Genomic DNA, 14,904 nt, shown 5'->3' with positions numbered 1-14,904 from the left:
TTTCCCGTTAAGCAACTAATTTTCACAGTCCAACTAAGGGCACTATTAAATCAAAACCGATTTCTGGGATAAGACGAAAACAACAGCCCTTTTGCATTGCAAGGTTTTCCATATGACATCGTTGCATAGCTGAACAACTACACTCCCCCCTGTATTTATTTGTACAGTAATGCACAACTTTTAATTTGGCTCTACGCTCCAGCATTTTGGATTGGAGATCAAATGTTTCCTATGAGGCTACAGTACAGAATGTCATATTTTATTTGAGGGTATTTTCATGCATATATATTTTACCGTTTAGAAATTAAATATATTATGTATATATTTCAGTTGAAGGTGTTGTAAGTATTTGGGCAAATTCACTTATAGTGTATTAAAGTAGTCGAGTTGGTAATGTTTTTTAATTTCTATTTATTTTTTTATTTTTTGTGAAGAGTTGGTAGTTGGTCCCATATTCCTTGCACGCAATGACATTTGCTATTTGTTTTGGTTGTGTTTTGGATTGCGCTGTATAGAAATGAATGGTACATCATATATTGTGTCATTTTGGAGTCTGAATAGAATGTGTTTCTGAACACTTCTACATTAATGCTACGTGTGCCTTTTACATGTTTTTTTTTAATGTAGTTCTGTCCTTAAGCTGTTCTTGTCTATTGATGTTCTGTATTATGTCATTCTGTATTATGTTTCATGTATTGTGTGGATCCCAGGATGAGTATGTGCTGCTTTTGCAACAGCTAATGGGGATCCTAATAAAAATACCAAATGCGGATGCTAACATGATTACGGAAAATCATGAATGAATCGTGAATAATGAGTAGTGAGAAAGAGGCATAAATATCATACCTCCCCCCAAAATTAGAAGCGCCCGTTTTTGGTAATGGTGAGAGGTTACATTTGAGGGGTATGATATGTATGCCTCTTTCTTACTCATAATTATTCACAATTATCCGTAATCATGGTAGCATCCACATGATTGTAGAAGTGAATACACTATAAGTGAATTTATCCAAATACTTATGCCACCTTCAAATGGGTGGGACTAGATACATAAAGTGCTTTTATTTCTAAACATTAAAACAGACATTTGATCTCAAAATTGCTGGAGTATAAAGCCAAATGAAACGTTTTAGCTTCACTGTCCAAATAAATACAGAGGGGAGTGTATATCTTTGACATACCCTGGAACTCTGGTTACCAGGTTTGATTGAGGTGTAGCACACTGTAGCGCAAGGTACCTTTTTCAAAGAGACAAGGTTTGTTATTCGTAGTGATGGTGTTGCTACAATTTCTTCACACCTCACCAAGCTTTGTTTCATGCCGTTAAAAAGACAAATAAACCATTTATAGTTTCAAATAAAGACTAGCTTTTATTATTTTATCACATGACATTGTACATCTATCTACTATAGAGGGTTTCAGTAGTATAGATATTCACTTTTTGAAAGTGTAAAACCTCTAGCCTACTTACATATTTTTCTCTTGGCTGCTTAAGAATGCAGCCTGACTGCATTCCTTCTTGCTATGTTGGTCATGACCAGAGACTGTATCAAACCTTGCTAAGTGGAGAGAGGAGACAATGTAGTTAATGTAACAGGTGTGAGTATCTGACACAGTAACAATATAATAAAACTAGTGAGGATCTTCCCATTATGTTAACACATGTAATGTAATATCACTTTTTTTAAGTACCAGACTATCCCTTACGAAAAAGCACTAGCATTCCTATAAGAAACTGTACTGTTTTGTTTATACCCTATAGTTAGCTTGTCACCTAAAACACTCACAAACCTTTACAGATGCACAATCGAGAGCATCCTGTCGGGCTGTATCACCGCCTTGTACGGCAACTGCACCACCCTCAACTGCAAGGCTCTCCAGAGGGTAGTGTGGTCTGCACAACGCATCACCAGGGGAAAACTACCCGCCCTCCAGGACACCTACAGCACCCGATGTCACAGGAAGGCCAAAAAGATCATCAAGGACATCAACCACCCGAGAGACTGCCTGTTCACCCCACTATCATCCAAAAGGCGAGGTCAGTACAGGTGCGTCAAAGCTGGGACCGAGAGACTGAAAAACAGCTTCTATCTCAAGGCCATCAGACTGTTAAACAGCCATCACTAACATAGAGAGGCTGCTGCCAACATACAGACTCAAATCTCTGGCCACTTTAATAAATGGACTTGATATAGGTATCACTAGTCACTTTAAATAACGCCACTTTAATAATGTTTACATATCCTACATTACTCATCTCATATGTATACAGAACAATGATTGAATAAAACAGAAGAAAAGCACAACACACCGATGCTTTCCAAAATGTTCTTATATGCAGTGATCGCGGTATTCTTGTGATTTCCTTTGGTGGCTTGAGATTTAGCAGTCGAGTCTAATTCTGTAATTTGTCGACCTATGTACCATGGATTCAAACAGTTGCACGTCTCCAACCAAAGAGACAGAAGTTGTCGAGTTATGCCGAGGAGAACAGAATGCATGTAGTCAGGCACAAAACCGAACACAATGTTGAACAATGGAAGCAAAAACAGCGTTGACAACTCCTTTATAGCATTTTGCGGAATGTCAGTGCGAGCAGCGTGAAATGCATTATCCTTAAATTGATTGTGTGATCTTTGAATTTGCAGTTGTTGACTGTAAGGATAGGATCTTTGTCACGAGAACTTTCAATCCCAATGATAATAACTAACAATCAATAAGCTTTGACTAATCCCCAAGGTTTGTAAGACACTGGGTTAATAATAATTAGGCAAAGACTCAGTTTATGCAAAAGGTTCGTACAGTTTATTCACGAGAACGTTCTGAAGTCCATAATGCAGAGACATTCATTTTATAACTCGCTTCTTCCTTACACACATACATACACACAAACAGTAGGTATCCTACGCACATACACACGAACAGTAGGTGAGTTGTATCCCTCCCCGGAGTTCTCACCACTGTTAATCACTACCCAGTGCTGTCTGTTCCATTCCCCCGAGATTAGAGAAACCTTGAGAGGTCCTATCATAGGTGTCTCAAAGTTCTAGCTAGGTCGGGTCAAACACAGTGTAATTGTTCTCTGTATTTTCTTAGGCACACACATACACACATACATTTCTCTTCCTCATGGGTCTCTACTAAACCTTCTGGGACTTACGTTTAGTACTTTAATTATTCATTATACATGCTACATAAACTACTAATTAGTTACGTTTCACAAAATCTCCTGCTGTTTTTCGCCCAGAGACAGGAGAGACGTCATTCCACTTTCTGGCGCCTTCTGAGAGCCAATGGAAGCCTTAGAAAATGTCACGTTACAGCAGAGATGCTGTATTTTCGATAGAGATGCCACAGAAGGAGAACAAATTGTCAGACAGGGCACTTCCTGTATGGAATCTTCTCAGGTTTTGGCCTGCCATATGAGTTCTGTTATACTCACAGACACCATTCAAACAGTTTTAGAAACTTTAGAGTGTTTTCTATCCAAATCTAATTATATGCATATTCTCATTTCTGGGCAAGAGTAGTAACCAGTTTAAATCGGGTACGTTTTTTATCCGGCTGTGAAAATACTGCCCCATAGCCCAGACAGGTTAAAACAGCTAAAATCTCATAATTCCATTTTCTCAAACAATCAACTATTTTACACCATTTTAAAGATAAACTTCTCGTTAATCTAACCACATTGTCCGATTTCAAAAAGGCTTTACGGCGAAAGCATAAAATTAGATTATGTTAGGACATAAACTTCACAAGAAACACCACACAGCCATTTTCCATGCAACTAGATGCATCACAAAAACCCAAAACACAGCTAAATGAGGCACTACTCTTTGACGATCTTCATCAGATGACACTCCTAGGACATTATGTTACACAATACATGTATGTTTTGCTCGATAAAGTTCATATTTATATCCAAAAACAGCATTTTACATTGGCGTGTAATGTTGAGAAATGTTTTCCCTCCAACCCTTACGGTGAATGAGCACAATGAGCACACACAGTACGTAAATTCTCATGAAACATTGATCAATATAGAAGTGTTATGCACAGAATTATAGATACACTTCTCCTAAATGTAACCGCTTTGTCAGATTTCAAAAAAGGTTCACGGCGAAAGCACAATTTGCAATAATCTGAGTACAGCCCAGATGACACTAACAACTAGCAAACAGAAACCCGCCATCTTGGAGTCAATAAAACTAAGAAATTACATTATAAATATTCACTTACCTTTGATTATCTTCATCAGAAGGCACTCCCAGGAATCCCAGCTCCACAATAAATGTTCGATAAAGTTCATATTTATTTCCAAATAATCCATTTTGTTCGCGCATTAGGTTCACTATCCAAATCCACTACGCGCTTGCTTACTTAGTCCAGACGAAAAGTCAAAAAAGTTATACTACAGTTTGTAGAAACATGTCAAACAATGTATAGAATCAATCTTTAGGTTGTTTTTATCATATACCTTGAATAAAATTCCAACCGGACCTATCCGTTCTCTTTAGGAGTGAATATGAACGTGACTTGAGCCCATGCCTTATAATGGGACACCAGTTTACCACAGCTGGTATTCCCTTCAAATTCACCATAGAATCTTCAAACACCGTTCTAAAGACTGCTGACATCTAGTGGAAGCTTTAGGAAGTGCAAAATGAACCCTACGTCACTGTATACAGTCAAGGCAATCACTTGAAAGGACTACAAGCACCAGACTTCCCACTTCCTGCTTGACTTTTTCTCAGGTTTTTGCCTGCCATATGAGTTCTGTTATACTCACAGACACCATTCTAGCAGTTTTAGAAACTTCAGAGTGTTTTCTATCCAAATCTACTAATAATATGCATATTCTAGTTTCTGCGACAGAGTAGTAACCTGTTTAAATTGGGTACGTTTTTCATCCGGCCGTGAAAATACTGCCCCCTAGCCCTAAGAGGTTTTAATCATTACCTTTAAACATATAAATCCCTTATCAATCTTACATATCCTCTGCCTTTGGGGACAACTTTACCGGGGTGCAAGCACCAGTCACATCCATATTTACCATTGAATTGCTTACAGTAACAAAGGATTGGCCTGGCAATTGCATCTGAGGAACAAATCAAGGAGAAGACCTTTGTCCTCTTCAGAATCCCACTGTTATCTCTCCAAAGTAATCGGTTTTGGGCTAAATCGCAACATTCATCAATAAAAGGTTTTAAAAGGGTATCGATTCTTGGTTTTTCTGGGCCAAACCAAAGTCCTGCAACTATCACATTTTCTTTCCGATGTATGTAAGGCAGTTCATTTACGGTAAATTGAAGAGGCCAAACGGAGTAATTTGAGGAGTTAAAAATGGGTACTCATCACAGTTCCAGGTTAATGTTAACTCATCAGCAGATAGCCTATTTTCTTTCAGTAATGTCTGGTACATCTTTCCATCCATGACAACCTCGATTTCATATTCTTCTTCCTTCACCATTTTCCTCAAAATATCTATTCCATGGTTCTCCAGTGTATCTCGCAGAAGGTCCCTCAAAAAGTATTGACAAAAAGAAAAGTTTTGTTTCTCTGATGGACGTTCCACAATGTGAGCAATTTGTGTCTTCGGGTTGCTTTCCTAAGTAATTTTGGCATTCATCACAAAATAAATGAGAGACAGCTGTCAGGGCTGGATTACCCCAAAACTTTTTGAAGAGGTATTTAGATGTTGGGGACAAACAAATTCAGCAAGGCAAGTAGGTCTATCAGGGCAATTCCAGTCAGGTGATGATGCAGAACAAAGGACATTATTGCCATAAGGCATTGCCCCTTTGTTACTGATGCCCCAGGGTAAATCATGTATTCGTTCTGAAAAGAGTTAGATGCAAGGTATATTTAGACATTTGTTTAAACCAGAAGGAAACGTATAATAAATCTGCAAAGGTAGAACAGATTGCTAAGGCCTGAGAGTTGTTTGTGTTTGTGCACTTGACACTTACCATCTCAGGGGCATCATCACAGTCTAAATCATCAGAGCCAGGTTAATTGGGGTGTGTCAGGGGGTCCTAAATTAGGAAAACATTTTTTTTTTATTTAACCTTTATTTAACTAGGCAAGTCAGTTAAGAACAAATTCTTATTTACAATGACGGCCTACGAACAGTGGCTTGTTCAGGGGCAGAACGACAGATTTTTACCTTTTACCGTCAGCTCGGGGAGTCAATCTAGTAACCTTTCGGTTACTGGTCCGACACTCTAACCACTAGGCTACCTGCCACCCATACATGGAGAAAACCAAGACAGAACATTATCTAACTAAAATATTTGATAGAACACTGACTTCACAAGGGTGAGGCTAAGAAACTGAATGTCTGTGTATGTGTGTTTGTGCACCTGACACGAACCATCTCAGGGGCATCATCACGGTCTAAATCATCAGAGCCAGGTTGATTGGGGTGTGTTAGAGGGTCCCAAAAAATGTACAGAGAAAACCAACACAGAACATTATCTAATGAAAATATTAGCTAGAATACATGACACTGACTTCAATTTGAGGCTAAGAAACTGAATCTCTGTCTGTCTGTCTGGCTGTCTGTGTGTGTGTACCTGACACACGACTAAATCCTCATTAAGCTCTAAATAATCAGAGGCATGTTGATTGAGGTTTGTAAGTAGCTAGCTAGAAACTAGATACTGAATACAAACACTGACACTGTACCACCTAGCTAGCAAGTAAACTAGCTACTGTATCTAGCTAGCAGATATAATGTTACAGCTAGTGTATTCATACCAGTAACAGCATAGCATAAGAAATTGAACACCCCAAGCAGTAATATGGTTGTAGCCCCATTAAAAAATAAATCTGTTTTTCTAGAGCTCACACCTAGCTACGGCAATATAACAATAATACCTTAATATTCCTGCTTGACCTGGTCTGTCTAGGAAAAGGGAAGTTTTCATCACACATCCATTTTTTATATGGTCCCCTTATCACTCAAGACTGAAGGCATTTTTATAAGGGTAAGCAAAATAGCTAATTGTTGAAAACGTGCGACAATGTGAAATAATGTATTGTTAATTTGCAGCACACTGGGAAGAGATATCCCACCTATGTCATGGCTCTGGATGGTAAGCTAACTAACGTTAGCTAGCTAACGTTACCCAGCTAATGACACAGTATAAGAAGATGTGGTTAATGTTATCAATCGTTAAACTTAGTTATACACAATCAATAGAGCCAAGACATTGGCTATAACAATAACAACTAATGTAGCTAACGTTATATAGCTAAGGAGCTAGTTATATCACTTAAGTTCACTAGTATGTGTAGGTAGCATGCCACTGGCTAGGTATGCTTAGTTGTGAAATTGACTAGCTAATTATATCTTTGCACAAAACTTGTAATTTCCTGAATGTAGCTATGTTACTCTACCAGAGTGTATCACAGAAAAAGAATTGAGCCGAGTCTTTAAAAAAACATCAGGCAGACATAATGACCAGTGTATCACCTCAAGTAAGTTTCTAACACTTTGTAGCATTAGTTGTGCAATTTAAGTTGATGCATTAAAGGTGAATTAAACCCTGTCTCACCTACTTAATGTAGTAATCACTAATATTAGCATAAAACTTTGTCATAGAAATCAGATTTCTCCTCAACACACCAAATACATTTAAAAATAGTTCTGTGTTTAATAATTATGTCTGAAACACCTCCAATCATTGAGACAAAAAAAAAACCACAAATAGTGTCAATTGGTAGATTTTGTCCCTATTCATGTCTAGATTTGTAAATTGTACAAATAATCTTTGTCCTTCCAGGCCAGACCTCAAAGTGACAGAGTGAGGAGGACCTCACCTTAGTGTCAAAACAGGAAATGCAACTGCAGCAACCACTGCAAACTTTAAGATAAGGGAGCTCAAAAGAGAAAATGCAGCACTCAGACAATCTCTTTCTGTGATTGAAGGTAAGCGTTCCTGTTTGTGGATGTTCCCACTGAATATTCTCACCCTGCATGCAAGTCCAGGTTTAGTTGTGTATATACCCATATATACTGTGATTAGGTTCAGTTGTAGGTGTATCTGTGAGTAGGTGCAGTTGTATAGTGTCTACCAATCTATTAGTTGAATAAATATTGCATGCAAATGTAATGATAGCACATTATGTTCTATATTTTCAGAGTTGCCAGGTTTGCTCCAGGAGGTGAAAAACCTAAAGAGGGAGCAAATGAGACACACAACTTTAAAGGGTGTCTGTGTGTTTGGTTTAAGCATGATGACCAGAATATGAGGAGTAGAGATTGAGAGTAGGAAAGATGATTAGAAGTTGGAAGGAGGTGGTTGAGTGAATCTGTATTCACTTTCTCTAACTGTGTCATTATATGTGTTCCCAAACATCATGACTAGTGGATCCACACCAATCTCCAAAACTCACAATGGTAGGAGAGGAAACATAGTTTCTAACGGTGTGTGTGTTTGGTTTAAGCATGATGACCAGAATATGAGGAGTAGAGATTGAGAGTAAGTTAAATGATTAGAACTTGGAAGGAGGTAGTTGAATGAATCTGTATTCACTTTCTCTAACTGTCTGTCATACTGTGTGTTCCCAGACATGGCTGGTGGTTTGAGACCCATCCCCAAATCTCACAATGGTGAGATAGGAAAACAGTTCTTACTGTGTGTTATAGATTGTTGTTGGTTGATGATCAGAATATGAGTAGATTGAGAGTTGGAGGGATGATTAGAAGTTGTAAGGAGGTGGTTGAATGAATCTGTATTAAATCTTTTTAACTGTTTATCATACTGTGTGTTCCCAGACATCATGGCTGGTGGATCCACACCCTTCCTCCAACCCCCAAAAGCAGCACTCCAAGACATAGCCGTCACAACCCTCCCAGACAGAATGATAGGGTGACTTCAAACCTTGGAGCTGGAAAGCGGGGATGCAAACTAGTGACAATTTGAATACAAAAGCAGGTGTATTAACATTGTAACAATACAGCAAGCAGAAAAATACTGTATGCATGTACAGTTTTGCTTAATTTAACGTAAATGTTTAATGCATATTGTAGTACAATGATCATTTGTCTTATAAGTGTTTTAACTTATAGAGCGCCATATAGGATTATGCTAAACATATTCACAAAACAATTTCTCGTTAACAACTAAAACTAGCTAACGAAGTACATCAAGCAAACAACTTGAGTCATGGCAGAAAGGACTACGAGAATGGTTTTATAATTAAAATTCATTTATTTACAGGGGGGGGTTCTGTTTTGCTTTAAAACATGTTACAACAATCAACCTACCAGAGCTTATGTTTTCTTCAGTTTGTCATCTGATTGATACTCTTCCTCTTGGTTCAAAGATTTGTAAGTAAGTTCTGACTCTGACCCAAGTCGCGCCTCGGCGCGGATTAATCGAAAATGACTTCCTGGATTTTAATGAAAAAATGACCGATATCATTCGGAAATATTAGGCTAGGTCAATATTTTAGCAAAGTAATCTTATCGAGATTTTAACTACAAGGACTATTGCAGTGATTGGAGGCACAAGTGGTGTCTTTTGAAGGTATTTATGATAAACTTTGACATTAAATGGGGTTTCTTTGGGAGAGGGAGAAGTAGAATTCGCTGATGAGCTAAACTAAATACTGATCCAACCAACCTAAAAACTGTACTTAGAAAGGGGGGAGAAAGATAGAAGGGGAGAGTGACAAAGCGAGAGACAGAAAGAAAGAGATAAGAGTTGTATAGTTACCACTAGTGCTGGGGGATAGGACTACATCCATCATCAATGGCGACGACGTGACAATATCAAAAACAATGTTTTGTTAGCCGACTCGAGAAATTCTGTTTTCAGCAACTTTTTAGAATCACGGATAATGATGTTAATAATCTATTCATATGTGTTCTGCAAAGTCCTAATATCGGTAACAATAATGGTTTTGTCCGAATACTCGGCACACCCATATTAAAGACATACTGGGGATGATTGCGCTAACAAGGCAAGGGTTTTTTAGAACAGGTGCACACAAACTGCAAGTCAGAGCAAATCCTAATATTAAAATACTGTATTGATTTCGGATGTAATTTAAAAAAAATATTCTAATATCATGCAAAAAACAAAGTTTCTGTCCATAACAATGGAAGGTTTGAATACATTGTTGATAACTACTACAGTACTGTAAAAAGACCACATTTTGACCACAGCTTCTAAAGGCCCAAAATCATGTGTAACTGGTTAGTATTAGTTATTTTCTGATGTTTTCATGGTGGAACTGGCAGAAGGTGTTAAACTCCATGCGAACATTATCACTCGACTGAGCAAAGAACCACCAAAGTGCATTTCTGAGCTCATGACAGCTCTGTTTCCCAGAGAGGTGATCGTCGGCTCTTTGTTGACGGGAAAAAAATTGAATGCATTCTGGGACCAGGAGGCAAAGAAACCGCTGTGCCCAACCAAAGTGTCTGCCATTTTGTAATGGTCGTCGCAGTGAATGGACCAAGGCGCAGCGGGTACGTGAATGCTCATGTTTATTTACAAAATAAAACACGAAAAAACAATGAACGGACGACAAACAGTCTTGTAGGCTCACACAGCAGTACAAAGAACAACCTCCCACAATTCCCAAAACAAACATACTCCTAATTATAGGACCTTCAATCAGAGGCAACGATAAACAGCTGCCTCCAATTGAAGGCCCCAACCCCAAATACCTAAACATAGAAATAAACACCCTAGAACAGACATAGAAATATACAAACATAGAACATAGACCAAAACCCCGGAAATCATAAATCAAACACCCCTCTACATACACACACACCCCGAACCATATAAAACAAATACCCCCTGCCACGTCCTGACCAAACTATAATAACAAATAACCCCTTTACTGGTCAGAACGTGACACATTTGCAGTAAGTTGCTTAGTCATTTTTTACTATAAATACTGTACAATAACATGTAGAATTAGGAAAGATACGACTTTTACTTCAAAATACAGCAGAACTACTAGTACTGTAAATGGCCAAAAGGGGGTTTTGTAATTTATTTTATTATTTATTTATTTATTACAAGAGTGTGAATGTGTGTGTGTGTAACCTGATCTCAGGTCTATTAGTTTGTGCCAAGACTGTTGATTAATTTGGGGTAGGCAGGCCATTCTGTACTCATTCTGTAAACCCCTCTTTTCTTTTTCTCAACAGCGTTTTTAATTATGCGAAACCAGATGGAGGAGAAGGATGTCTTAAAACGAATTATATCGAAGCTTAACAATGAGTCGAAATTGCTTAAGAAGTCCAAGATTTAGGTTTAAAACGGCTTATTTTTTTTACTCAAAGGGAGTAACTTGGAGGCTAAGGCCTAACTTTTTGATTTGTTAACTCGGTGAAAAAGTATTAAAATTGATCATTTTTTAAATATGATGTCCTCGTATCGGTCAACTTCTTAATGTACACTGAACAAAAAATGTGAAAGTCTACTATAGTTATTGCTGTTGTATCACTATAAGATTGCTATAATATTACCATAAGATATACCATTAGTACAGTTGAAGTTGGAAAATTACATAGACTTAGGTTGGAGTCATTAAAACTCGTTTTTCAACCACTCCACAAATTTCTTGTTAACAAACTATAGTTTTGGCAAGTCGGTTAGGGCGTCTACTTTGTGCATGACACAAGTAATTTTTCCAACAATTGTTTACAGACAGATTATTTCACTTATAATTTACTGTATTACAATTCCAGTGGTTATTTGTCACGTGCGCCGAATACAACAGGTGTAGACCTTACAGTGAAATGCTTACTTACAGGCTCTAAAAAAGATGTTAGGTGAACAATAGGTAAGTAAAGAAATAAAACAACAGTAAAAAGACAGGCTATATATAGTAGTGAGGTTACATACAGACACCGGTTAGTCAGGCTGATTGGGTTAGTATGTACATGACTGCAATATGATGAACAGAGAGTAGCAGTAGTGTAAAAGAGTGGGGGGTGGGTGGCGGGACACCATGCAGATAGCCCGGTTAGCCAATGTGCGGGAGCCCAAATGAGGTAGTATGTACATGAATGTATAGTTAAAGTGACTATGCATATATGATAAACAGAGAGTAGCTGCAGCGTAAAAAGAGGGTTTGGGGGGGGGGGGGCGCACAGTGCAAATAGTCCGGGTAGCCATTGGAGGTGTACCTGTGGATGTATTTCAAGGCCTACCTTCAAACTCAGTGCCTCTTTGCTTGACATCATGGGAAAATCAAAAGAAATCAGCCAAGACCTCAGAAAAAATATTGGTTCTTCTTTGGGAGCAATTTCCAAATGCCTGAAGGTACCACGTTCATCTGTACAAACAATAGTACGTAAGTATAAACACCATGGGACCATGCAGCCGTCATACCGCTCAGGAAGGAGATGCGTTCTGTCTCCTAGAGATGAACGTACTTTGGTGCGAAAGTGCAAATCAATCCCAGAACAACAGCAAAGGACCTTGTGACGATGCTGGAGGAAACGGGTACAAAAGTATCTATATCCACAGTAAAACGAGTCCTATATCTACATAACCTGAAAGGCCGCTCAGTAAGGAAGAAGCCACTGCTCCAAAACAGCCATAAAAAAGCCAGACTACGGTTTGCAACTGCACATGGGGACAAAGATCGTACTTTTTGGAGAAATGTCCTCTAGTCTGATGAAACAGAAATTATGAGGAAGGAAAATTATGTGGATATATTGAAGCAACATCTCAAGACATCAGTCAGGAAGTTAATGCTTGGTCGCAAATGGGTCTTCCAAATGGACAATGACCCCAAGCATACTTACAAAGTTGTGGCAAAATGGCTTAAGGACAACAAAGTCAAGGTATTGGAGTGGCCATCACAAAGCCCTGACCTCAATCCTATAGAAAATTTGTGGGCAGAACTGAAAAGGTGTGTGTGCAAGGAGGCCTAGAAACCTGACTCAGTTACACCAGCTCTGTCAAGAGGAATGGGCCAAAATTCACCCAACTTATTGTGGGTAGCTTGTGGAAGGCTACCCAAAACGTTTGACCCAAGTTAAACAATTTAAAGGCAACGCTACCAAATACTAATTGAGTGTATGTAAACTTCTGACCCACTGGAAATGTGATGAAAGAAATAAAATCTGAAATAAATCATTCTCTCTACTATTATTCTGACATTTCACATTCTTAAAATAAAGTGGTGATCCTAACTGACCTAAGACAGGGAATTTTCACTAGGATTAAATGTCAGAAATGGTGAAAAACTGAGTTAAATGTATTTGGCTAAGGTGTATGTAAACTTCCGACTTCAACTGTATGTCTTTTTTTTGTTGTTGCCTATTTTGGCATTAATACGTGTCACATATTAGTTTGCAAACAATGTAAACAAATAATAATAATTGAGTTAATAAAGCCGCATACAAACATGTTCTCTTTTTTGCTTTCTTGAGTAAGGCAGCTCCAAAATGCAGGTGTTTCAGCCTAGCTCAGTGCTTTCTGTGGTGGTGGGGCAGCCAGCAGACAATATGTAGCGTAGGGGTTGGTAATGTTCTTTAGTTGCACTGTGATTGGCCCAGTATTCTGTATCTCATGGGGACACTACGTCACCGCAAAATCTACGGGAAGAGCTCGAAAATTCATGCCCCTTGGGGGCTGCCATAGAGTTACATTAGAAGGGCCCATCCAAGAAGACTCAAGGTCATTGGCCACAGATTAAATGACGTCAAATCACGTTATGTCTACAGTAGCTTTGATTGGACTGATCATGTCAATCATACTTTGAAAATCTTTTTTTCCCTCTGAAATCTACACACAATACCCCATAATGGACAAAGCGAAAACAGGTTTTTAAATATTTTTTGCTCATGTATAAATAAATAAAATAAAAATTATCTTATTTACATAAGTATTCAGACCCTTTGCTATGGGACTCGAAATTGAGCTCAGGTGCATCCTGTTTCCATTGATCATCCTTGAGATGTTTCTATGACTTGATTGGAGTCCACTTGTGGTCAATTCAATTGATTTGACATGATTTGGAAAGGCACACACCTGTCTATATAAGGTCCCACAGTTGACAGTGCATGTCAGAGCAAAAACCAAGCTATGAGATCGAAGGAATTGTCTGTAGAGCTCCGAGACATGATTGTGTCAAGGCACAGATCTGGAGAAGGATACCAAAAAATGTCTGCAGCATTGAAGGTCCCCAAGAACACAGTGGCCTCCGTCATTCTTAAATGGAAGAATTTTGGAACTACCAAGACTCTTCCTAGAACTGGCCGCCAGGCCAAACTGAGCAATCAGGGGAGAAGCGCCTTGGCCAGGGAGGTGACCAAGAACCCGATGGTCACTCTGACGGAGCTCCAGAGTTCCTCTGTGGAGATGGGAGAACCTTCCAGAAGGACAACCATCTCTACAGCACTCCACCAATCAGGCCTTTATGGTAAAGGGGCCAGATGGAAGCTACTCCTCAGTAAAAGGCACATGACAGCCTGCTTGTAGTTTGCCAAAAGGCACCTAAAGACTCTCACACCATGAGAAACAAGGTTCCCTGGTCTGATGAAACCAAGATTGAACACTTTGGCCTGAATGCCAAGCATCACGTCTGGAGGAAACCTGGCACCATCCCTACGGTGAAGCATGGTGGTGGCAGCATCATGCTGTGGAGATGTTATTCAGGGCCAGAGACTGGGCGACTAGTCAGGATCAAGGGAAAGATGAACGGAGCAAAGTACAGAAAGTTCCTTGATGAAAACATGCTCCAGAGCACTCAGGACCCCAGACTGGGGGCGAAGATTCATCTTCCATTAGCACAACAACCCTAAGCACACAGCCAAGACAACGCAGGAGTGGCTTCGGGACAAGTATCTGAATGTCCTTGAGTGGCCCAGCCAGAGCCCGGACTTGAACCCAATTGAACATCTTTGGAGGGACCTGAAAA

The 14,904-nt window shown here is 39.0% G+C and overlaps 1 long non-coding RNA gene across 2 annotated transcripts; it reads left to right on the top strand.

Moving 5' to 3' along the window:
• Positions 1-7,790: 7,790 nt before the first annotated feature.
• LOC106577083 (uncharacterized) lies at positions 7,791-11,395 on the top strand. Of its 2 annotated transcripts, XR_006760328.2 has the most exons (5): positions 7,791-7,933; positions 8,576-8,617; positions 8,783-9,536; positions 10,344-10,483; positions 11,177-11,395. It is a non-coding gene; the product is annotated as an uncharacterized LOC106577083 (long non-coding RNA). The 2 variants fall into 2 exon arrangements; XR_006760327.2 differs by having other exon boundaries at positions 8,783-10,483.
• The last annotated feature ends 3,509 nt before the right edge of the window (positions 11,396-14,904 follow it).

Source organism: Salmo salar, chromosome 18 (assembly GCF_965601325.2).
Source record: "Salmo salar chromosome 18, fSalSal1, whole genome shotgun sequence".
Lineage (NCBI taxonomy): Eukaryota > Metazoa > Chordata > Actinopteri > Salmoniformes > Salmonidae > Salmo > Salmo salar.
This window is presented reverse-complemented; position numbering and strand designations above follow the sequence as displayed.